Source organism: Ursus maritimus, unplaced genomic scaffold (assembly GCF_017311325.1).
Source record: "Ursus maritimus isolate PB19 unplaced genomic scaffold, ASM1731132v1 scaffold_15, whole genome shotgun sequence".
Lineage (NCBI taxonomy): Eukaryota > Metazoa > Chordata > Mammalia > Carnivora > Ursidae > Ursus > Ursus maritimus.
The window spans coordinates 27,584,123-27,611,818 of NW_024423897.1; positions in this window are offsets into that span (position 1 = coordinate 27,584,123).

Here is a 27,696-nt window from a genome sequence, read left to right on the forward strand (position 1 = left end):
TAAGTAGCTGTTCATGCACTCAATTGTCCCTTCCCAAACATATGCAGACTTACCTGTATAAAAGCCTCGCCAAGGAGCAAATCAGGCCATAAAAGAGAGTTGGAAATATTTGAGCTAAATAACAATTATTAAATGTGATCAAACTATCTTGCACCTGCAGTATTCTTTGAAGCCAGAATTCTTGTCTATGAATTTTATGAGCAGTATTTTCAGATTAATTTTCAGTTTAAGCTCCATTTTCAATTTGTGGTATTTATGGGCAAATCGTGTCAGAGCAGAGCAGTGTGATTGCTTATATGTGAACTTCACACCAGACTTCTTGTTTTTCTCAATCTCATTTTGGATTTCATATCTATCTATCTATATCTATCTATCTATCTATCTATCTATCTATCTATCTATCTATCATCTATCTATCCATCCATTTTAGCATCCAATTTTGGAAAGAAGACATGTATCTGCAAGTAGCTTTAATAAAATTATTAGTTTGCTCAGAAGATGCGTGTGTATTATTTACCTCCAGCATCCTAAGTCTTAGTGAAAATGTGCTACACAATTTCCACATATTTTATATTTACCGATAGCAGTAAATGGGGTCCAAAGCAATTCTACAAAAGTGTGAGGTGACACATTTTAGTAATTGTGTGTTTTTTGATATAGGCTCCACTGGCTGAAAAGCTAAATGGTTAGTCAATCACCCCAAAAGTAAATTCTGAACTTTTTTTTATGCTAGACTGATTTTTATCTTCACTCAAAGTCAACTGATTGTGAATCTTTAAGAATATAACAGATCATCTCATAGATGTAGAGAACAAATTATAGTTAGTTCATTAATTTTCATTCAATTCATCAAATAGTTATTAAGAAATGTCTTCAGTACAATTTCAACAGATCCAAATGGCAGAGAGGGAGGAATATAAGCAAAGGCAGGAAAATACTGAATATCTGAGGGCAGCCTGTGATCCAGTTTGGGTCCAAGTATTGGATTCTATGAAGAGGAGGTGGAAATGGAGTTGGGTATATCATAGAGGAGCTTGAATACAATTGATAAGAGTTTGTCCTCATTTCTTAAAAATTTAAAACCATGGAAGGTTTTTATACAGAGGATTGACCCTTGTAGAGACATTATTTTAGAAAATTAATCTGCAAATAGTATCAAGATCACTGGTGTTAGAAAAATGGGAAAAAGAGATCTATAAGAGATCATTATAATGCAACTTAGTACATTTTATTAATTATATTGGATTTCTGCCTAATTGAATTTTTGATTAGCCAGGATAATATGCTTCTCTTTAAAACAGATATATTTCAGACTTATATAAAGCTTATATTTACTTAGCTTTTTTTTTTTTTTTAGAGGGGGGAGGAGTAGAGGGAGATGGAGAGAGAGAATCTTTTTTTTTTAAATTTTTTTTAAAAAGATTTTATTTATTTGTTTGAGAGAGAGAGAGAGAGAGAGACAGCTTGTGAGCAGGAGAGGGGAAAAGGGAGAAGGACAGGCAGACTGTGCTGAGCACTAGAGCTTGAGGTGGGGCTCAATCTCACTACCCTAAGATCGTGACCTGAGCTGAAACCAAAAGGCTGTTTAACCTACTGAGCCACCCAGGCACCCCTACTTAGTTTCTTTAATGTTCACATACATTATCTCATTAAACCTTTGTAAGAGATTTTGTTGATGAAGAAACTGAGAATCAGGAAAGGTAACTTTTCAAGTTCACACAGACAATAAGTTATGAATGTTTAGAGCAGAAGAAAGAATGAATGAAATCAGCATTTCCCAGGAAAATAGTCTTAGGAAATACATTGCATAGACTAGACATAAGGAAAGACTACAAATATACAGTAAATGTTCATTAAATTCTCATTATTTTGATTATTTATTAATAGCAGACTTGAATTAGCATGTATTTGCTGAATTTCCCAATTCTCTTGTTCGTAAAGAACTATAACAATAAATTTCACACAGTCCAACCATTTTATTTTCTGGGTGTTTGTTGTTGTGGTGGTGGTTGTATGTTTATTTGCATGTTTCTTCTGTAGTGAGGGAAAAGGGGTCCTATAAAGGATCACTTAGCCAAGCTGCTGACTTATATGAGTTTATTGCTTATTTCAAGTACCCTTTAATCTATAATAATATAGTGATGTCCTCCTCCCTTTTATAATAGGCAGCATTGCCCATGTGCTATTTATCTTATACAAAGTTCTTAGAGTCATACTTCTCTTAGAGTCATATTTTTAAAATGATTTCCGTAAATTAAAAAATGTAATCCAGGTAAAATATGAGGAAGTCAGATATTCCAGCCACGCTGAGAAGTTTTGTGTTATACCACTGGAAGTCAGTATTTGTCAATTAAAGTTCCACATTTAAAAACAGAAGAATGGATTCTGAATTAATAACCCTTCTAAATCAAGCAGGTAAAGCTTAAACACTCTGCCATTTATAGTGTAGGTGAAGTTTTTTCACCAATGCTTATTAGAAGTTTTGATGAACTAAACCTACACATTTTTCTTACCTTGGGTTAAATCACACTTCTACTTTGCTTTCAACAGGCATGCTTATTTATAAATCAGAACTAATCCAGGGAAAATGATGGCATAAATAAATGTTGGTGGGAGGGAGCTAATTGGGTTTGCCATAAGTATAGGAAATGGTACTCTGGAAGTTATAGCACTTAGGAATATGAAAGGTGGAGTCAGTGCAATATTTATCTTTCAGTCCTTTTCCTCCCTAAATCACATTTCTTGTGCAAGAGTGCTTATTGGCCAAAGGAAAGTTTAGTGAATCAGGCCTTAAATTACTGCACTCAGTAATTGTTGACATATGTGTACTTTACAGCGCTAATTTATTTCACCATGAACCCAGTGTTTACGAACACACAAAAGCAGATTTATAGTATGCGAGATTAAGAACATTTTTATTCTTTATTTTAGATTTTTAGGTTAGACAGATTTAAAAATGTAAAATACATTTAAGAATGATGTGAACCCGCCCAATGTGAAGCACGATAAAGTGTAAATTGTTACTTCTTGAGTAATCAGGAAAGAAAATAATCTCATTTAAAAGACATTATAACATATGTTTGAAATGCTAAGATAATTTGAAGATCTTAGATCTAAGGTCATGTTAACAGATAAGATCTTGAGGGATCACAGGATTAAGTTATGTTTTTAGTAATGAGGCTATCTAGCATTTACTGAGCCCTGTTCTTGGCCTGGCACTGGTCTAAGCCCTTCACATCAGTTATCTCATTCAGCCATCATAACCACCATCTGATCTGGGCACCCTTAACATTCCCATAGAATACAGGAAGCATTCCAAGTCAGAAAAATTAAATGACTTCCCCAGTGCCACAGCTGATAAGTGGCAAATCCAGGATTCAAACCCAAGGATTCTGTCTCCAGAGCCCCACAGTGGCTACCACCATCCGGGGTAGAATAGAGTTTGCTCATTCCAGTGAGTATACAGAAAATGCTAGCTTCTTACTCATTTGGTATTTCTGAGAAAACAGTAACTTATTTCAACCTCCATAAGTACAGATAGAGACATGATAAAATGGAAGTTAATTAGACTGCAACTCACACGTGCAAAGATCACTGAAAAAAATGTATTAAGCTTGTTGCAAGTCCAATCTCTTGGTTTTATGCTTTTTCCTTCTCACCTTTCTTCACTCTTTGTTTTGCTATCAGTCTAAAGAAATGAACAAACAAAATAATGAGATTTTAATGAAAGTTTACTGTATATGCTGGTCTATACGCATGTATATGTTGGTCTTTACATGCTGGTCTGTACACTGCATATGTTGGTGTCAAATACCAAAAGAATCATATAGTTTAGGAATGATGCCTCATTCTTATTCTCAGGAGCATGTAGTCTAGATAAAAAGCAAGACATAAAACAAAGCAAGACAATGAGAAATGATTAAATGCTAAAGTATGTGGTAGAGATAATAAAAGTACAAATGTTCATTTGGGGGGTTACTTTTAGAAAAGGTATTTTACCCAACTATCAGAAGGTATAAAATATTTGAATAAATAGAAAGGAAAGATAGAGGAGAAACAAATGGTTGGAGTTTAAGGGAACAATAGAAGTAATGGTATGGTATGAAATACCACCTTCCCTATTTGCGAGATACCTGACCAGAGTAAAAGGTGTATTTTGAGGAAGTTTTTGAAAACTAATTCAAACAGTAGGATTGAAATGAAAAAAAAAAAAAAATTGGAAACTTTTTTTTAAAGTGATTTAATTTCATCTAAAATCTACATGTGATTGCAGAACGAGCCGATCTCTTGTATTACAGACGCTCTAATTTGGGGGCCTTGATCATTTAGCAGATACAAAAGGGCTAAACCAGGGTTTCTCAGCCTCAGCGCTGTTGGTACCTGGGGCTGGATGAGTGTCGTTGGTCACGGTTCTGTGTGTTGTATGGTGTTCAGCAGCATCCGTGGCCTCTATCCACTAACTGCCAGTAAGACCCACCACCCATCACACCTGAGTGTGACAAGGAAGAGTGTCTCCAGACATTATCATAGTCCCCTGGGAGAGCAAAGTCACCCCCATTAAGAACCACTTGGATAAACCTTACTTCTTTGGATTCAAATGCGTAACATGTTCCTCTTTGTGACAGGAATTTTCAGGGTACATAAATGGCATAGTTATATTGGCAGTGTGGAACCACTTCAAAATGTTCTTATTTGGATTTCAAAATACAGCTAAATATTGATGCTATGCAGTTTGGTACCATAAACTCTGAACTTCTATCTTAAGGAAAGGATGGACAAGACACAGTTTTTGCTGCTGTTGGAAACCCATTACTGATCACAAACAAGTCTGCTCATTCAGCTATGCTCACTGCTTCCTCGTCATTTCTTTTTAATCTTATTTTACTTATATTAATTTCCCCATGTTCTGCCTTTCCGTAACATGCTTTTGGTTTGTTCCTTTATATGTGTTCTTTCTCCTCATTTAAACTGTAAACTTCTTGAGAGCATTTTTGTTTAGAAACACATTTCTAAAAGTATGCTTCCAAAAAGGTCAATAACTGTTATTTGATTAAAATAAAATTCTGGGATTTCATATAATAGCATTTCTATTCATATCTATATGTAACATGCACACACTTAAAATATAAAATTAGAGATCTAAAACTATTTTAAGTGTATGGAAAAGTATTGTTTTATATAATGATACTTTAGTAATAAATAGATAACAATGTATTTAATGAGAATTATTAGTAGTTAGGAAACAATTTCTTTCTGAATTTCTAAAGTTTTTTTTTTTATTTTCAGTACAAACCATTTTTTTAGTGAATTTAGAGAACATAAATATAAGATCAGATTTTATTTCTTTGCCCTTGGAAATTTTGTTTGCATTCTCCTAGCTACTCAAGCTAAGACATTATGTCATTCAGAAACCTGGATAGTCTATACAAACAATATAGAAAATTGTAACTTTGGAATTTTTTTTCAATGAAAAGAGAATCAGCCAAGTTAAGTGATCTACTCAAGTGTTGAGAATTAATTTTATCCATATAAGAAGACGGACTTTGCTCTCTATAATTTATGAGAGTACATAAAACACATCAACTTCATCTTTTTCATTTGCCATCTGTGAACCCAGGTACATGGAGAATGTGGGTAAAGGCCCAGGAGCCTCCTCTCAGAAACCCACCTGCCAGTTTGGCCATCTGCTCCGGAAATTGCAGTCAGCACTCACTCAGTCTGCAACAATCCCGGTCGTGCACATCAGAACCGTCCTCTGGGGCACCTATTATCTGCATCAGTGCTGGTGGTAGTAGTTCTCCTCCACGATGCTTCCCCCTTCATCCTGAACTCCTACTTAGATTTCTCTTCTTTTTTGCTCTGCCCTCGTGTGGGAGACCTTCCCATCTCTGTGCCCTGAAAGGGACAAATCCCTAGGCTGACATCTAAGACCAAGGTTTTTCCTATTATTTCTGTTGCTCTCTTTAATAAAGAAATAGAGTCCTTGAATTCTAGCCCCTGTGTGAGTGAAGTTGGAGTTCTTCCTACCCCTTTCTTGGATTTTTTCTATAAATGAGAAAATGCAATATCTCTAAAGTGGATAAAAATTCCTCACAAAATTTCCTTAATATGGAAATTAGTTTGTCTCATCTTTTCATGGGAATATAGTGCCAAGGTCTGAGGAAGGGCATTTCATCATCAGAGCACTTTATAATTGAGCGTTCAGAGCACTTGGGTTGCTTTTCATCCTGTTCCGGGAGGTCAAACTGCAAAAGCCATTTAATCCAGTTATTTGACTTTTTCTTTCTCATCAATACTGGAAGCAAATTGTTGGCATAAATGACTTTTCTTAACAGACATGTCGCTGACCTTTTTGCCGAGACCATGTCCTCCTAGAGAAGTTCATATCAATGCACTTGAGCAGGTATTCCTATAATTGACCAAGTCGTCGGAACAGCTATTCCTGCGTCTGCGCACCTTCGGAATTCTGAAACCTAATCAGTTTCACATTGTTATGGGTGTTATCGCCATACCAACTTACTGCTATGCGATCATTATACCTTTTACGCTTTTGGAATGATCGATGTTCAGGCAGGCAGAGCAGAAAACACTCCCACTCTCTTAAATATAAAGAGCTACATCTTTGGAGGCCAGCAGTTTTACGCCTGCCATTCTCCTGAATCTGAGAGGAAGTGCTTTAAGCAAATTAAATGACTCATTATCATTCCCTGAGTCATGATGTGTTTATCATCAATATATAAGGCAGAGAAAGACGGTTCTTTCCCCCAAATTCCCAATTAGGTGATTCGTGCACTGGTAGCACAGTTCATTAAATGGCATCGTTGTACTGAAGCAACTGCTGTATGGCGAGTTACATGAACGAGGAAGGAAGAAAAAATCCACCAAGCACAATGGCACATGGGGTTCTATAGCTTTTGTTTCTTGAAAGCAGGAACAATTATGATGCTTAGAGAAATCTAAATGGACACTAATAGGGAAATGGGGAAGTAAACTGTGATATACTCACATAATAATATTATATAGTCATCTCAAATTAAGTATACAAAGATAATGGCATAACAGCATGGGCAATGCTTATGGTATAATATTATTTTTTAAATGCAGGATGTGATCTATTTGCTCAGATTGATCTTAAACTGTTTAAAAGTACATGCATAGAAAATAAGTGGAAAGTAAATTCAACAAGATGTTATCCGGGGACATCTCTGGATATTGGAATTATGTGTGTTATCACTATTTCTTACTTTTATTTCTCTGTCTTTCAAATTTTCTGTCAATGATCATTTATTAATTCAACTTTCAGAAAGGAAAAGAAAAGCTTTATCAGAAGAAATTTTGATGAAGGAATACAGTGAATAGTAAAATGTCCTACGGTGTTAAATGCAGAAAATAATACAGATAAATTTTAAGTGGGTTTTTTTTTTTTTAAGTAGAAGAGACTATCACCTAAGAAAAACATTTTTCTTTTTTTTTTTTTAAGATTTTATTTATTTATTTGACAGAGAGAGACAGCCAGTGAGAGAGGGAACACAAGCAGGGGGAGTGGGAGAGGAAGAAGCAGGCTCCCAGTGGAGAAGAGAGCCCGATGTGGGGCTTGATCCCAGGACACTGGGATTAGGACCTGAGCTGAAGGCAGATGCTTAACGACTGAGCCACCCAGGCGCCCCAAGAAAAAAAATTTTCTTAACATTTAAAAAAAAGTTCAGTTATGAAACAGCAGATGCATAACCACTGAGTAACCATAGGAATTCTGGACATCTGATGTCTGTCTTAAGCTAATTCTTGTAAGTAAAAAGATGTAAAGGAAACATAAAATGAGTTCCCTTACAAAAGAAAGGCATGGAGAAGTTGTGGAGATTTGCATATAGGCATTTATCAATCTTTTAAAACAAAACAAAACAAGAAACCAAATCCCCTTTTGATCAAAATGAAAAATTTCTGAGCAGCTCCAGCCATATGTTAAAATTATTTAGCATGACCCAATTCAGTTTGTCTTAGTTCAATTTAACAAATATTTATTGAAAAACATATCTGCCTAACTCAGTACTACATACTATGAATACCGGGAGAGCAAGAGAGAAAACTAAGGTCTTCACAGAATTTACATCCAGCCACGCCCTCAATCTCATTCCAGGGTGGTTTGTGTCAGGAGAGAGGAAGTGTGGGAGGAAGTGCAGGATCCTCAGGGGAACCCAGAGATCTGACCCCGGACCTGGAAGCAGTTCTTGCAGGAAGTGAAGCAGGGGGTAGACAACAAAGCACTCATGTATGCGTGCACACACTCGTCCATTGTGTGTTGGCTGCGGGGATGCTTGGGAACAGGGTCGAGGCTAACGAGTGTGTACAAAGAGCAGTTGAAAAAAGATGGCATGGTGCTTTTGAAAAAAAGGGAAAAATTTGGTTTGGCTCAAGCTCAAAGTCTGAATTAGGAACTAAAAAGAGAGGAAATGAAAGAGGTAGAAAAGATAGTCTATGGAATTTAAGAATTGGAATTCATCGTCCGGGGAATGGGAAGACACTGAAGGGTGTAGATGGGAAAATCGTTTGCTTATATCCAGTTTAAGAAGCCTACCCTGACTGTAGCAGTTTTGCTCTATTTTATTTTATGAAAAATAAAGCTTTTTTCTAAATATGTAATTATGTTAAACATATTGTGCTTCTGAACTTCACCCTCTCCTACCTTCTAATACATTTTTCCAGGAGCTGGTTTACACTTATAAAGGGGAGTTTAGAATTACCGATCTTGAATGAGAAAACCTAGAGAAACCTCAAATACTAGTATGTCTAAGCATAAATGATCAGGGTGGGCACTGATGGATTAGATTTGATGAACTTCAGCATCTGTGAGCCAGTTGAAGACATTTTGCTTTTAAAGAAGAGTCGGGGAACATTTATTCCTGAGTAACATAGGAAGAGTGTTACAAAGGACTTTTTCTCCATCCCTTCCTGAGCTCCTCCTCTTCCTTTTTCCCTTTCCCCTTCCTTTTTCCCTCCCTCCCTTCTTTCCTTCTTTCCTTCCTTCTTTCATTCTGCTAATATTTACTAAGCACTTATCACTAGAAGAGATGTTCATGATATACTGTTTATAACCTACCTGGGTGTTTATAACCTAACTGGGAAGATTTAAAAACAAGTGGAAAAGAATTGGTTGAGGAAAAAAAAAAAGTGAGGCACTATAACACAAAGTGCCAAAGTAAGTGATACAAATTTTAAATTTCTAATTCTAAGCGGAATTTTAAATTTTCCATTCTAAGCGGAAAAGAGGTTTCTGAGCTGAAATTGCTGAAAAAGTCTAAATTTGACTACATTGGAGCTAGATTTGAATTTGGAGAAATTGTAATAAATTTGTAACATAAAAAAAGCCTTTCCAAATGAGAAACAACCATTTGCAAAGGCTGTTATTGCCATTAATAATACAATCTGAATGTTGAAATTGAAAAGCTTAAAGACATGTGTCATAGAAACTTCTCAAATTGTTTATTTGCAGTGGTTAGAAGGGGAAGCCACTTTCTCTGGAGTCTATTTTCTGCTAAATAGAGCCTTTGAATGATGTAAGAGATGAGCATTGGGCTTGAATATGTTTTAGGTAATTGAAAATAAAATTGAAACTTTTTTGACCTCGTGCACAATTTTATCTTCAGTCATGTATTCAGTGGAGATATTTACTCCATTAACTTGTGATATTTACAATACTTTGCATGAGGAGGGTTATTAATTTCTTCTTTAAGTACTATTCATAGTATTAGCATTATTAAGTAACAAAAACTTTTCTTCTGGTACTCAACAATGTTCTTAGGTAATATATGGGCTTAGAAGTCCCAGATATTCACATTCAAAAGTTTCGCATCTGGAACATGATCAATGAACTTATTGATGAGGCTGTGTTTTATTTTAAGGGCCTCCTAATATCTTGAGGGTGTTTTAATGATGACACCCTTTGAGAGTATTAATAGTTTTAGGCTCATTTTTCCAATTTTCAGAGTACTCTTGTATTTTAAAGTGACACTAATACCTTTATTAATAGCTGATCAGCAAACTTTAACATTCGTTCATAGATGTTCTCAACACTAGCAAGTTCATTAGAAAACTTCGGATGAAATTATCTAAATGTATTCTAGCCAGGGCCCAGTTTCTCAGCCTCAGCATTGTTGACTCTGGAGTCTGGATAATTCTGTTGCAGGTGGCCATCTTGGGCGTTGTAGGATATCTATCAGCTGAGTTCTACCCACCAGCGGTCAGGAGCACTCTCCTACTTTGCACAATCAATAATGTCTCTGGACTTTGGAAAACATCCCCTTAAGAAGCAAAATCGCTCCCAGATGAGAACTTTAATTTTTGCTCAGATGAGATCCTTGCCGAACTGTCAGTAACTCCAACTCGGCAAATTTAAGACAGCACCTTTGTTCTAACATATTGGTTTCACAAGACATGGTATACCTATGGGTATTAGAGGCCGATATTAAGTTTCCATTTCCTGATGACTTGGGCAATAAAAATTTATGAACTTAGATTTAGTCAGTTTTGCATTTCCTTTCTTTTGTACCATCATTAGAATGAAGAAAATCCACAACAAACAATCTAATTCCTCTAAGTGCGAGCCTTGAGTAGCCACACAGGTAAAGAGTATTCTTCAATTATCCAAATGTTAGCAACCTTCCTTATACTATCCTTACTGTACTATATAATAACTTAGCTCTTAAAAATTTTAATTAATTAACTTATTTATTTGGTCTCAGGGAAGGGTAGAGCTGTTTGATTAGGAGTTTATGACTTGGTTCTAGCTTTTGCTTCTAACTGAAAGACGTATTTTTACCCAGAGAACTTTAAACCAAGTCTACATAAGTAAAGTTGTATTTTCATATGTTTAACATAACACATGTAGAAAATGTGACTGGGATGGATCTAATACCACAAAAGTAATTGAAGCTGAACTTACTGATACATCTCATAATTGTTCTAGATACTTTAGGAAAGGTTCGATTTCAATGTTATGTAGCTTTAAATACGGTGCAGAAATAGCTCCATAAAGCTTTTTAATTTTGAGGTACGGATAATATATGATACCTCATTTATATACACCAAAAGCAATTTATGTGCTAATATGCTCACTTCTGATTAGGCACACTTCAGAATATTTCTAATTTAATTGCTTATATTTCAGTGATGTCTTCCCCCCATCCCAAGCAGAATGTCTCTTTATTCCAGAATTCACTACCACCAGACAACCTACACGCTGATAACTTCTTAATGTAATGGGAATGTTTTTTGTTTGAAAAGAATTTTTATGTTCTCCTTACTCTGTAACAAATTTCTATGTCTCTAAGCATATGGTTAAGAGGAAAAAGATATGCTTACATAGTGTCCTTTCCATAATGGATGTACAACTTAATCTAATTCTGTTCTTCTTAAATGTTTATGTGCGATTTCTTTTTAATGCAAGGAATTTCAGGAGATCCAAATATTCAACATTAAATATATACATCTATATTTATATATCAAACATAAACCAAGCTATCAAAAGATAATTAGGTGAGACATGTATGTTTTGTCATAATTAATATTCTGTCAATAGGGTAGATAAGAAAACTCCAAGGGTTAATGTTTGCTGGGCTTCCAGATACTGTTGCCAGTGAATTTTTCTAGCTCACTCCATTAATCCAGTCAGCACAATGGATCAGGCTAGAGATGTGTCTCCATAAATCACTCTGAAGTGCTGGGGGTAGGAGTATCTAATTAATCAGCACTGTCATTATGTTTGACTTGTAGCTGCCTTACTGTGTTTGGGATGGAGATTCAGTGTGTTTAACCCACATGCTCTTAAACAGATCTCCAGTGGTGTGTAAATTTTAACCCATTTACAGAAAAAGTCAACCAGTGTGATTCGACCATATTTTTCAACAGCAATATGTCTTTTAAAGATATGACCCTTCATTACTTTTAGTTAAATTTCCATCCACCACAGTAGATCTCCTTCTGTAGTATTAAGAACAAGACATATTTGAATATCACTTTGTATGTTAATCTCATGGTCAGGACAAAAATATATCTTAAAATATTTTCTTAACCGGTAGTAGAGCACACTTTAGAAATGGAAAGAACTTATAGATTTTATTGTCACCATCAGTGAAAATTTAATTATTGCATATTTAATTTTTGCTCTTGAATTTCATCACTTTTGGATCATATATTTTCACATAGTACTTTTCTTTCATGAGACTATTCACTAATAAGCAATTACTTTATAGTTTTAAAAAAGCATGTAACAAGATATTACCCATTTTGCAAATGAGTAAACTGCCTCAAAGGTTTGCTCATGAGCTTATAGCTAATATAAGGTTGAGCTCAGTCTAGATCATGTTTCAAATCATTTGGATTACCAAGAGCATGTGAGGGATAGACTATAAAATAAATAGATTTTTACGTGTAGTTTGAGGAATCCACCATTATTTTATATAACATGCAGTATCTTTTGTGTCAGCTAATTACTAGATAATGCTATAAAACTAGAGCTCTTATCAACAAAAACATAAAATGTAGGTAGTATTATTAACCTGATTAAAAAATAGCCAGTCTTGGATTTCTTCAGTGTACATGTGAACACACACACACCCACATGCTCACACATAAACATATGGCAGATGTTTTCCAGTAAGCATGCCCATCTTAACAAGGACGTGGGGGAGTTATCTTTAGAGGAGAAATACTTATTCCAATAATCATGTAATCCATTGTCAAATATTTCTGAATTCCTGTTTTGATTTTTCTCAATAATGTTGAAACCTGATTCTTCGAGAATGAATTCTATTGTCAGTAAGAGCCAAATGTCCTTCAGAAGTAAATATGGTGACTGGGTGTATGAACTAACTGGATAATGCTAAAGAGAATAAAAGTGACAAGAGGAACTGCAGAACAATGAGTCAATTTATCCTGTAAAATTTTACTCAGGAAGGAATGATGTGTCAGAAAAGTAAGGGTAAGTCCGTTAACAAACATGTATTAGTCTGAATCCTGAACAAAAACGAATGCATACTTGGATCTCTTCCTTACTCAAATGTAAATTTTCTCATGACTTTCTATTAAATGATTAGTACTTCTCAGCACAAATCTGAAAAATACCTTGGATTTTTAAGAATCACCAAAAATATCAAGGACAGCACCCTAAATATATATACTTTACTATAGGTTCTGAGCTTTGGGTAGAAGGAACTTTGAGAGATAAAGATTCTTACAGAATATCACACACAGAAGCAAATGTGATCCTTAAATTTTTAAACTTACTATAATATTATGTTGGCTATGGTTTTTACAATGCTATAATATTGGAGGGAGCTGACTTACTCATTCATAGTGAATCGGTACAAGCTTATGACTATAGGTTTGTGAGATCTTGTTCATTTATTTATATTTCACTTTGTTTCCTGATACATATAATACTGAATCTCCCTTATGTTCAGGCTATTCTGCTAGTCTCTGAGTAAAACATATTAATAAAATTCACCTCGGTTGCATTTCTTAATAATTTTCATATATATGTAAACATAATTTTTAAAATTTCTGCAAATAGCATTAATATTTACGAGAGACATATGTGTGCATTTCGCAAAGAAAAAGATAAGTTTTGATTAGGGTTAAAGTTCAGTTTTCCTAATTTTTACTGAAATTTCATATGCTCAGCATCAGGAGAGATACATTTTATACACAGTATCTGCTTAGTATCATCTTTTTACTTTTCTAGCCGGGGAGAAAAGGTTTGGTTCCAGCAAGTAAGTTTTTTCTAAAGTGAACATAGTTTAATCTCTGTGTGAAGTTTCTTATTCTATCAGTTTGGGGAATCCACCTGTATGGCGTGCCCTGCAGAAAAGAGGAAATAGAGACTCTGTTCTTAAAGCCATGAGACTAACTCATAGATAAAACATATGTCATCATAAACATGATAATACAAAGAAAGGCAGCACGAGGCTAACCGATCATTGAAAAGCAGGGTGTCAGGGATGAGGAAGAACACTGAGGGCTGGGGATGTGAGGCAGGTGGACTGGGGCAGGTTCCTGTGTGGTTAGCACTGAGGTCATTTCAAGTATGAGAAATAATGATGGTGCAGGCAGAAATAATGAAGTAGGAATATTCAGAGCATATCAAGCAGAGCGGTCCAGCTTGAGGGATGAGTGGGAGATAATGACAGAAAGTGAGGTCGAAGCAAGATGACCGAGAGCCCTGAATTGTAGCAGAGCAGTTCAGAATTACCCGATGAGCCACGGGCAGCCGTCACTTACTTCTGATGAGATTAGAAATAAAATGAAAAATTTTTAAAGAGTAATCTAGCGTCTGTGCGTAAAGATCGGAGTGCGGGAGGTGTGAACTCAAAAGGAACACTTAAGAGGCTTCTGAACAGGAATTGAGATGTGAAGTACTAAGGACCTGGAATAGAGTAGTGACAGTTGAAGCTGGCCAGAAGAGCAGTTGTTGTAGGAATTATCTCCAGGGCTTCTTAATAAGGGACTGTTACCAAGACCTAGAGCCTAGGAAGGACGGAAGGTCCAAAATTAACTATAGGCTGTTAGGGTGATTGAAAAGCTCACCATTAACAATATAGAATAAAATAAGAAAGTCGGAAGAAGAAGAAAAAAAAATTTTAAACCTCAGATTTTATTTCAGGCATGGTGATTTAAAAGTGATATTGGGGAATACAAGAAGTTTTTGTCGGAGTCGTATCAATACATGCACACAAAGTGAAGTGCATTTGGGATAATTACGTCATTATTTCGACCAAGGTGAAAATCTAATGTGGTTTTCGATTTTTAATTATATTTTTGGAATTAAATTATTTCATTTGTTGTCTGTAGCAGAAACCATAATTCTCAGTTATTTATCCACTATGCTTTCATACCCAGAATCAATTTGTGTGTATGTATGCATGTAATTTTTGCACTGAAAGCAAAAGTTTAAGTCATAAGTATGTGTTTTCTTTTTATTTTTGATATGTATTATGACTGATAATAAATATAGTGTATAGTAAATATCATAAAATACCATTTTTGCTGGTATATTATATTGTTTTTAAGTTTGCAGAACATTTATTGGCTTGAGGTTAAAACTATTTTAAATTTGCACTTACAAGACAGGATTAGTATATAAGATATATTACTACAGTAACAATATTACATTCATGACCCTAGGAAAGTCACTTCAATATAAAGAATAAGAAAAATAGGCTTAACCAGTTGTGTTGCTTTTCACAGTAAGATGACCATGGTGGACCCTGATGGTACAAATAAAGGTTTTCTAGTGTTAATGACTTTTAACACACACAGACAACACGTATTGACATAGACTTCATTAAGATCAACCATTGTTGATTATCAGTCAGAAGGATTATACCAAACTAACTTGTCCAGAAAGCTTTTGAAATAATTTTCACATGATTTATTTTATAACCACATGAACTACAGGACAGAGGTCCCTTATATTTTATAGGCAGTCTATGCTTTAGGCAAACAACCCACTAAAGTCACAGGCTATTACCTTTTGTAGTAGAGAAAGCTCTTGGGTGGTCCTCCGGGGAAACCTTAGGCAAAAAGCACTGCTGTAACCCAATCTGCAGAGCAAATCATCATAGAACTAGCAAGAGAGAAAACAGAAAAATGGCGTCCACCTAGGCCAAGATGTAGAAAAGAAAGCGAGTGCACTTCTGGCAATACTCTGTGTAAGAATATAGGAACTACTGTCTCACTCAAGTTCACTCTATTCACTATATTCAAAATACCCTGTCACCTTCCATATTTGGGGAGAATAAACGCAAAAAGCCCAATTCTTAAAAGATAATCCAACTCAAGTGGCCGTCTCTAGGTACTAGGAAAGAGTAAGTTATCAGAATCCTTTCTGAAGAGTAAGTTATCCTCGGGATTTTCCTACTTTGTGTTAAGGTTCAATGGCTCACCTCAAGTAAGAATTTTCTCTGAAATTGATGGGATCCAAGACTTGGATCTACTTAAAGATTCAGAGGATACAGGAAGCTATCTGATATCCCAATTAGAGACAGCACTGTAAGCCTACCAACTGCATTTAGGACTAACATGTTAGACTGCCTGTTCAATGCTTATACTTCAGGTACTAAAAATTTCCTGCTAATTCCAGTAATTTCATATGTTCATTCATCCACTCATTCATTCATTCGTCATTCGCTCATATATGAATTCATTCAACCAGTATTTGTGATACTCTTACAATGAACCAGGTCCTTTTTTTGTTAAGCACTGTGGATAAGAAGGTGAGTAAAAAGGAGGCATGATCCCTTCTCTCGTGGAGTTTACAATTGTATGGAAGACGCTTATCGATAATACAATCTCAGTAAAAACATAATTGTTAGCTGAGATGACGAAAGTCAGCTATAAAAAGTGTAGATGCAGAAAGCGTCGTACAGATTGTTTTAATTGCTGATATATTTCGTGGAGTTGTATTTACACCACATGGAGAAGGGAATGTTAATATATATATACACATATATATAACTTATTCATTTGAAAGAGATGTATAACAATCACATAAATAATACAACTTTCCTCAAGTTGTGCTTATGCATGTTCATGGATGAATTTTAATTTAATACAAATTTGATCCTTAGAAAGAACTATTCAAATATGAATTTATGGAAAAAGAAATTATATTTTCTCATTGAAAGAATAATAGTATTATTAATAAAAAGTGTTATAGAAAAGCCACTTGAGGGTGATTTTTTTCCCAATCCTTGTAGAGAAGTTGTTTAGATGAACAATTTTCCTTTAATTTTTATCAATTGTGAGGACAAGGATAATATTTAAAGATCAAGGAAATCAGTGGGAAGAGAGAGGCACTTCCCTCTATTTCCTCAAGCATCACAATAACATAGGCGTATAAACATGCTTAAGGAGAATTCTGGACCAGGTTTAATAAGGAAGTTTCAAAGCCATTACGAGTAAGAGCACTACTTCACACATCAGGTTTTCTCATGTACAGTTGAGTTCACTCCCACCAACCTGCAGCTCTTTCATGCAAATGGCAGCAGAAGTGTCATCTATTCCCTGACATCTGGACACATACACATCAGTGGCAGGCGCACCAGGCATAAGGACATAAAACTAGACGAGAGGTCTGGATGCATCATCTGGTACCTGTTAGAAGTCAACGTAGACCCTGTGCTAAGTGGTTTCACAGATTGCACCAAGCAAGGAGCAAGCCCCAGGAGAAAAAGCCAAAGGCAATATTGCTCTGAAGGGCTGTAGAATTGTGCAGTGGTCTCTGTCAGTGACATTGATGATACTGATGACAATTAGGAGAGAGGGTTTAGAATGTGAATGGGGAGCGATTCAGCTGCTACAATATCCATCAGCAGACAGTTGCCCCGAGGCAAAGGCTTCTGCTGTCCTTTGTTTTCTCTTCCGACTGGAAGATTGAGGGGAGGTGGAGGCGAGAAAAGGGAATTCATAGACTTCATAAGAACAAAATTTTTAAGTGAAGAATTGTTGCTGAAGAATTCAAAGTGACCATTAAAAAAAAAAAAGAGTTGGCTGCCGCTGCTAACTTTAATAAATGTGAGGTATCCTATAACAACGGGGATAGTTCTCAGAGAAAAAATATTTGAAGAGAAAAGGTTTATACCTGCTTACAGAAAGTCATCTGCTTAATACTGCTAAATGTTCAGCTATTTCCTCCTTGCCCCAGCAAGCCTTCGTAATCATCCCCAGCAACGGGGTGGAATCTGGCCACTGATGAGACTAGAGTTAGGCCTTTGGGTGTCGCTTGCACCACACTGAGCAAGTTTTGTTTAAGTTCAAGACACAGCTTTCTCACTTAGTCTTACTGCAGTTTAACACAAATAATGAGCATTTTGCAGCTTACCGAATTTTTGAAATTAAATGTTGACTTTATATATGCTAATGGACCTGATGTCTTTTATTTTGATGGAAAATAATTATTTTATGGAAGGAGTCCTATGATTAGATTTCCATATAGTTACAAACAGTATTCCATGGAGATGTATCAAAAAACTGAAAAATTGAAAACTCTAGGATATATACAATCTAGAAAGTGTCCCAAGTGAAGATTTCACTCACATGTTCTCTCTGAAATGGAAAATGCAGAATGCCAATAGCAGGTTGCCTTTATGGCGTAGAAAAAAAGACATATTTTCCCTTTGTGTCCTAGAAAGAAGAAATAAAATTCAAATGTAAAAGTGATTTTTTTTATCATAGTCCATCTGTTTCTTGTTATCGTATTATAAAGATGTGCCATAAGAAATATATTTCTAATGTTTCATCGGGTAATTCTGCTTTGAGTCTCGGCACAAAAGCAAGAATTCCAAAATAGAGGGAGAATAACAATGTTAAGTGTTTAAAACTTCAAGTTAGAGTAGCTTTCTTTGAGTTTGAACAGATACATGATTTTCAAAAACAAAAATTACTTGTTATACTCTCTTCAGCACAGCACACAAATACATTTTGTTAGACTCTTCATAATAGGGAAGCTTAAGCAATTTCTTTTAAAAATGTTACCCTAGCTTCCATGCCTGCTGGTAGGATATAAGCTAGAAAATGACAACAGCTTGTCAATTTTGCAGAGACTACATTTTATTACAAACTGCTGACTTTGTGACATTTTACTTCTTTATTCTATGAGCAGATAACTTCATACATAGACCTTAAACATAACATGATAGAAATAAGATAACAGATGCAACAAAACGTTCTGTTAGACTGTACTGATTTTTCTTATTGTTACTCTGTATTTATAGCTAATTATGTTTACAAGGGAAATACCAAAAACAGCTTATCACCAAGAATTCTAAACTCATACAAACTTGCACCTGAGAAGAATTTTCAATGCGGAAACAAAATCAAACCAACCTCAATCATGGCTTATTAAATTACAGCTGGTCCAAAACTGTTTGATATTCAAGCAGCTAATTAGCAATGGAGATGACTAATTCAAGCGCTGGGCTTTGATCTCTGGGTTCACCCAATATTTATTAGGTTTATTTTAAAAAGAATGGAGATGGAAAGTATCCTGAAAGCTGGAGGAGACAGTCTGAACAGTAGTTTACTTATAATTTACAGACTTGTGGTACTTAATATATAATGCAATAATCTTCCCAGTGCCATTTGTCATTTGGACGTGACCACAGATTATAGCTTAGGGCACTGCATCTGTGCACAGATCTGGCAGGAAATGGTCTAAAATCTTGAACAGCTGAGCGTGATGTTTCGGTATAGTTGGAAAATTCCACCTCTGCTCCGGAGGTCACCGCATGCTTCTGTCCTGACAGCCCAAATTGTTAAGCATGTGACTAATATGCATACAGAACACAGGCTGCCTGATGTCTGCTACAAGCTTGATGGCTGGTTAGCGGCTAGTCTTAATTTTATGTGACAATCCTATGTAGGAAGTGCTGTGTGGGTGACTAAATGGAGCATATTGATGTCCCACTGGGTGTAGCCCCTGTTGTTTTGACAAATTCTCCTTAGCATTTATCAATCAGGCCTTCAATGGGGAGTGTGCTGAATATCTAATTCAGACATGCTAGTCAGGGCTAATAGAGCAAGATAGCATGTTATTCAATTTGTACTTGTTAGCGATGTCCCACTGTCACTGGGCAATTTACCTTCACACTTCACAAATGAAAAGAGAAATTTGCTGGGCTTCAAACACTTACATGAGTTACAAGCAAAATTTTAATTAGCATGTCATTACAGCAATAATTTATTGCTTCTTTGTAGTTTTCCTAGCATACAGATTGCGCTTTTCCTATTTTGGAAGGGATGTCCTCGAGGCTTAAGAAGCAGGTATTAATAGGGACAGCTAACGAGAGCGTCACTAAAAGATGCATATTGATGTTTTCTTTTTGTGGAGTATTAAATACTTATTTATGCATGGAAATAAAATCGATCTTTACGATCATTCTTTTCCATGATTCTCTCAATGTTTTACCCAATTCCATTTTAGTATCGTGTTTGTTTATTTGAATAAACATGGTGCTACCATGCGTCGGCTTCTTCCTAAATATCACACATGTGGGCAAACTAAAGAACGCACACTCCCATTGTGAAAAGTACTCGATGTGAGTGAGGGGGACTTCTGTAGTTCTTCCAGGATGGGTACTTGTAACTATACAAAGGTTTTGCCAGATTGTGAACAAGGCAGCATCGGCTGTTTTCTACCAACTGTTTGTGGAGAGTTGCCTAGAAGCACGGTCTTTAATCAGCTGGCAAATAAAACATGTGAAGATAGGTGAGCAGAAAAGGGGAGCTGTAGTGGTTCTCCACACGTGGTCTCAGTCTGGCAGACTCGGAGCACAAAAGTGAAAGAATGACCTGTGTTATCCAAGACACAAAGAAGCAAAAAAAAGATCGCATGATTAAACAAAAATGACAATTACAAGTGGATTAAAATATAAGTGGAATAAAGATTTTGATCACAGTGTTGGCATATTTTGAAGAGTTATCCTGGTCAAAACCTCCTTGCATGAAAGGTGTAGTCAGACCACTTAGAAGACAATTAACAGCACCTCGCAGTAAGCAGTAAGTCACGGAAAATAAACACAGCTAAGTGTTACTCTGCATGTATTACCCAATCAGAAGGAACGTGGCTTAATGAATACATTTCCCCATATATTCCCAAATATATAGAAATATCACTTTATGACAGCAGAACTCCATATTACCAATTTCAAAGAATACCTGGCTTTATGATCACCTGGCGTCAGAGCTTACTGTCCAACAGAATGGGGTCTCGGGCTGCATGTCTGCCACTCTTGAAGTGGCAAGGTGGTGTCTTACTCATCTTTACATACCATCCACTAACTATGGTGCAGAGTATCCAGCAGGGGAGCGATACATAGCTGTTGAAAGAGTAAATGAATCAGTGATCAGACAAATGAGGCAAAGGAAGGGATGCATGAATAAGCTCAGAGTTCCAACTCTTTCCTTTCTTTGGAGGGATAATTACAAGTGTATCTATATCTGCCAGGAAATCAGAACACTCTTTATGTAAATCTAGCATTTTGGGAATTGGAAAATATGTAAATATGACAAAGAGAAGTTGTGGGCACCGTGAACAGTGTCTCCATATTCAGGTTACATTCATCTTTCCTAGCTGTGTGTATTTCGGGATTAGTCAGCTTTTTTTTTTTTTTAAGGCATTTTCTGGGCCAAAAAAATATTTCTGGGCAGTCTCTAAAAGACTTTGCCATAATAATTAGACTAATCAGCTGATCATGGTATTTAATATTTTAAAAATATATCTTCTCTGCGCGTGTGTGTTTTTCTGAAATATTGTTAGCATTGCCCTTCTGATTTCAGCGTATTGAGTGTGTATGTGTGTATGTGTGCTTCCCACTACTAGAAAAATCATCTCCTGCTTAAAAAGGATACTCTTGAATAATAACAGCAACATTTTATTCTTAATACAATTCTTCCTAGAGAGAATGCTGAAACATTAGAATGAAAGCATAAGGATCCATTCTGGTTTTATGGAGGGAGACTATATATGCATATGCTTTTTTAATCTACTAAGTAAATGATAAACTAAGCAATATGAATACTAAATATATATATACATATATATATATATTTAATCAAGTGATGAGTTTGCATTTCCGGGACTTTCTGAGTTTGATGGGTAGGAATTAGATACATCCATACATAGCACATGTAAACATGACTGGTATAATGAATTATTCCACCTTCTCTCGCCGCACCTTTGAAATACCTTTGAAATCGCAAAATTAACATTTTTTAAAATTAGTTTACTTTACAGTTCTTTTTCACTCCACTTTTCCTTTTTTTTTCTTTAAAGATTTTATTTATTTATTTGACAGAGAGAGACAGCCAGTGAGAGAGGGAACACAAGCAGGGGGAGTGAGAGAGGAAGAAGCAGGCTCCCAGTGGAGCAGAGAGCCCAATGCGGGGCTCGATCCCAGGACGCTGGGATCAGGACCTGAGCCGAAGGCAGACGCTTAATGACTGAGCCACCCAGGTGCCCCTCACTCCACTTTTCCTACAGTGTCTTAAGAAAAGCAAAAGAAGTAACATTTAACAATTTGAGATGATCACGAGGGATTTCAATGGCTCTAAATTTTAATTGGATTTCAATATACATTTTTAGAGTATTACTATGATCATAATACTGTCAGGTGCTACAGTGGAGAAAGACAAATATGACCATGGGATAGACATGTAAATATATTACAAGGGCAAATAAATGTGTCTTAATGAGGAGCTGAACATGCAGTAAGAGTCGGTGGAGAGGAATCTCACGTCTAGTTGAGAATATCAGGAACAAACTCATGGAGGAAAAGGCTTTTGACACGGGCCTTGATGGAAGGGTAGGATTTCAAGAGACAGAGATGTGGGTCATGGAGAACAGCATATCAAGCAAAGGGATTGACAACAAAAGCAAACCAGCAAAAAAGCAACCAGAAAACCCAAATGCAGACAGTGCAGTGCAAAGTTAGGGTAATAGTCTAGTTTAACTAGAAGGCTTAAGGTATGCGAAGAGGGTACTAAGTCTAAGGCAGGAAAGATTCTGAGGCCAGATTGCAATGGGCCTAATTTCTGCTCCTCATGAATGCTTCTAACTTAGTATGTTGCAGAGAAACTTGAAAGAATTTTGCGCAGGAGAGTGAAATGACTAGAGATGCACCAGGGGAGAGTGGAAATCAGCAGCAGGTGCAGAGGGTGGATGGGGTAAGGACTTGCAAGTGACCAGGAGCCCTTAAGACTCTATTGAGATTATTTAGATGAGAATTCTGTTAAGAATCTAGTGTCAGGTAAAAGATAAAACTCTATTTGAGTAATGGATCCATGAAATGCAGCTTCAATTCAAATTCAACGTAACCCATAGTACAAATACAGTGGTGTCTTCAGAAATACGCATACAGCATACTTGAAATGAATGATCACTACCTCTTGGTTGGTGTCTGTTTTATGTGGTCTATTTAAACAAACTTTCAGGTGATCAAATATATGGATAGTTTGGACCTCTAAGCATTCAGAGAGAGAGACAGAGAAATAGAGACCGAGACTCAGGGAAAGAACATGCTCTGTACTGCTGGGATCAAATTTGATGAAGGTATTGAATTCTTTCTTGAAAATATTAAATTCTTCCTCGCCATAGCAAATAATGCAATTTCCTTTGGGGGAAACTGACTGCATTAACATACTCTCTTTGTTGTTACTTGCCAAAAATTCGGAAATTGTATGTTAAAATTATAAATTTTATTTTCTTTATTTAAATGTGTGGTAGTCCAGAGGAACCTTCTCTCAAATATGGAGAAGTTATTTGCATCTCCAAAATCTGTACGTGTTACCTCTGTGGGATACCATCCGCCAAGTTCTTGGCTACTACTACCTTTAAGTTCTTTTGAGTAATGACCAGATAGCATGTAAATACAAAGCAAGGTGTTAACCTTTTCATTCTAGAACTATCAAAATCAAACTCTACTAGTGATATTTTATAATTAATCAGCATTTATATCTTTCATTCTTTCATTGCAAACCAGTTCTTCAATTTTCAGTACTTCAATATATCTAGTCCATAAATTTTCTGAATTTGGTATATGTAAATATTCTTTGTTTAAAAAGATAGATCTCCGTAAGATCTGAGTCAATCTCATGAAGAATTATTGTTTCTGTTTCAAATATTTAGTATATTCTATTTTAATACTTCATTCTTTATTTTAAGGAACTTAATGTAAATATTGTAATTAGTGCATTCTGATGGAAATTCATATATACATTAATGCATTGTTTTCTGAAAGACAAAATATTAAAAACTAAAACAAAATTAAGAGTCCTATCCTTATACTACCTTTGCTTCAAACTAATTATGTGTTTAATTTGCCAAATCAATTTATAATAGACAGGTTCTTCTTAGAGCAAATTTCAACCGAATTGGCAAGTTTTTCTTCCTTAAAAATTGCTAAATGGAGATTTGCAGCCATTGTTGTTTAAATGACTCATTTATTAATGTAAATCAGTTGGACTGAGATCTTCTTCCGAAGAGTTTGAAGCCTCTTCCTTTACGCTCTTAAAAATATAGCACTTATTTATTTTCACAATAGGTTAGGGACTTATTGCTCTCTGTTTACTTATAGGGAAACTGAGGTAGCTATTCATTAACATACCATAAACATAATTTTAGTGGGAAGATTAGCAAAAGTAAATGAGAAAAATATAAGTCATATTTCCAAACAAGAAAAAGAATAACAACACAAAATTTATTTCACACATAGACTCATTAGAACAGGGTAATTCAATTCTTTTTTCCTTTTCTTTTTTCATTTTTTTTAAAGTAATTCATTTCTTTATTGTGAAATAAATATCTTATTTTTGAAACAGCTAATTTGGTTATATTGCATTCATATTCTTCTCTTACATTTAGGCATATATAATGCTTTGAACTTATGTATTTTTCAAATAAGCAAGAAGTAAGAAAATAGTTATTAAAAAACTTATGATAAAGAAACCAAATGGAGATGTAAATTAATTACCTATATCTTCCTAATGTCCATATCCAATCCATTAAGTCCTGTGAATTAAATATTTCTCCATATCCAAATTGCTCCACAATCATTTCTATCTCTCAAATCCAAGATGCTAAACCCCTTTTCTGGGTTACCATGGAAGATACTCTTTCAGACTATAAATCCATTTTCCACAATGTAGCCAGAGTAATCTTTACAAAATGCCTATCTGGTCATGTGACAATTTAATTCAGAATTCTTCAATTTCTTATTGTTTTTAGTATACTGACAAACTTCCTAATATAATCCTATTTTATTGTTCTGACCCATCCGATCTTTGCCCTCTGGGCCCCATGGTTCTTTTTCAGTTACTAGCATTCACTGCGCTCACCCCAGGACCTTTGCATGTGTAATTTTATAACATTTAGAATGCTCTTCCCTCTATCATGGTTTAGTCAATTCTTACTTATCCACCCATAATTCTTACTTATCCTTCCTGAGCTCTCAGAATGGTCAAATCCTCTCCATTACATCCAGAGCACCACACATGTAATTTCATGCTGATTTTTGTGCTTATTTGATCAATTAATCTCTGCCTTCTTTGTCACATTGTAATTTCTGCAAGGACAGAACGCTTCTCTGTTTTTGTTTACTTTTGTATGCCTGGCATATCTTAGGTGGTCAATAAATATTTTCCAAATAAGTAAATAAGAGTAAACATACTATGTGTCCAGCACCAAGCCATCCTGAGAACTAACTATAAATGAAGTATGAAGTCTTTTAAATCTCTCTTCTTTGTGCCTCTGTCCTCTGGGTCACTCCTACCCTCACCCTGTATACTTCATCTCCCAGGAGATATTTGCTCTCTCCTACTTCTTGGCCTTTCTGCTAGCGATTTCCTTTTTCTTGAAAGTTCCTTTCTGTTCAGTCTCCATATCCCTGCCTCCACCCCCATTTCTACCTAATTTAAATCTCTGCCGAGGACACACTTCTTCTGTCCCCACTTCTTTCTCGTCCACCTTCACTTCCCCCAGTGGATTCAGTGCCACATTATATTCTTCCCCTCGGCCTCTATATGTTACTACATATACCACAGGGTGTACCTGTCTTGAGTACAGCAGGAAGACATGGTATGGGGGACAAGGGTTTTTAAGCAGCCCACAATTTCTATCAACTTTTCCTCAAAATCATGTCAAATTATTTAAATAAAAGCTAGAGTTCAGCTATGGAATAATTTCAAGACAGAATCACTAAAATATGTCCTTCCCCAGGTGGCCACGCCCAGCTTCCTCTTCACCAATAGAGAAACAAGGAACTAGGAAAAAGACTCAGGAAAATAGGAAATGTTCCTGCTGTGATTATTAGGATTTTAGAGTTGAGTGTGACCATGATCTCCAAAGAGAGAACTATAGATTTACCATGTTCATCTGTAGGACTTTCCACCATGCAAATACAAATATAATTTGTTTATGAAGTGTTTCTAGGTCTGTAGATGAATATCTCTTGAGTATAGACGAAGTCTGAGCCATAAAACTTATGGCCAATTTTTAAATATTGTGAAGTGTTTGAAATGAGACATATTTAAGTCGAAACACAACATACTTGTGAATTAAAAACAAAATTAAAACAATTAAAAACAAAAACAAGTGATTTTAAAAAACTGTCAATAGCCCAAGCATCTATTCATTATTAAGATCTGTAGCTAGACAAATGACTGCTTGAAAACTCTAGAAACACAGAAAATGCTTCTGGTTTGTTAAATTTTAAAAGTCGGACAGAATGCAATTCAACTATATAAAAGGAGTAAAGAAAAAAACTACATAAAAGAAACACATTAGAAGAGTGACATTTTAAGTAACTTTTTAATTTTCCAAATTGTTTTTCATGTGGTTACATTCTTTCCATTATTTAAAAATAATAGAAATAACTTTAAAGAATAAACAAGCAAACAGAAAAGATAAAATTTTAAAGCAAAATGTCCTTATTATTGAAATGTGGTCATAAAACTAATCAGAGTTGGGTTCTCAACAAAACTGCTCATTCTATAATAATGTTTAGATAAGTTACTTATTAAATGAATGTGATACAAAATAGAATAGAACAGCATGAAAACAGAATCTTCTAGATGATGAAATTGGAAAATAGTATATATGCCCATGCATTTAATTCTGCACTTACGGTAAAATGCCATCATTTTAAGGCCCCTAACCAATGATCTTACAGTTTTCCTGTTCCCTTTACATATTGTTTTCCTTTAACTAGCAGGAATTGATTACACTCAGTTATGGATTAAGTTACATACTCCTGTAAATGATTTTCATTAAAAGTTTAATTTCCTTTTTCTTCTGTTGATGAACTAGCACTTTCAAAAAAATAAGACAAGGAGCCAAATAGAGTATCCATCATGGGCCGTATCATCTGTTCTGTTGGTTTCTAAGTCCCTGTGGGTTCTATTTTATTATCGCAATTTTACATATGATGAAACTGATCCCAGTTACTCACCTCAGGTCACCCAGGTATTAAGTGGTGGGTGGGAATTGGAGCACAGGCCTCTGGGACTCCAGCTTTCTTTCCTTTGCACCAGCTGCCTCCCTGGGAAGTTAAATATTTGGTGGTGGCCACTTTTAGAGTTCAGAGGGAGATCACAATGCTCTTAATCCTGATTTTTATTGCTAAGAAAAATCGCAATACAGGGGCGCCTGGGTGGCACAGCGGTTAAGCGTCTGCCTTCGGCTCAGGGCGTGATACCGGCGTTATGGGATGCGCCCCACATCGGGCTTCTCCGCTATGAGCCTGCTTCTTCCTCTCCCACTCCCCCTGCTTGTGTTCCCTCTCTCGCTGGCTGTCTCTCTCTCTGTCAAATAAATAAATAAAATCTTTAAAAAAAAAAGAAAAAGAAAAATCGCAATACAGCCCTAAAGAAAGAGGTCAATGGTGTTATTCATGTATTTGGTCTTCCAGTCACTAAAACAGATATTTTTACATACAAAGCACTACTTTTGGTGTTCTGGATGATGTAGCAATTAATAATATCTAGTTATTGCGCTCTGGGGTTTAATAAACACTTTGGGGAGAAAGGCCCACAGTATGCGAGAGAAGCAACCATTAGAGTTTTCTGGAAGCAGGCAATGCAAACTGGCTGAGGCCAATTTAAGCTAAAAAGAATTTTTTTTTTTTTTTGGAAGGGAATTAGAGTAACCTAGAA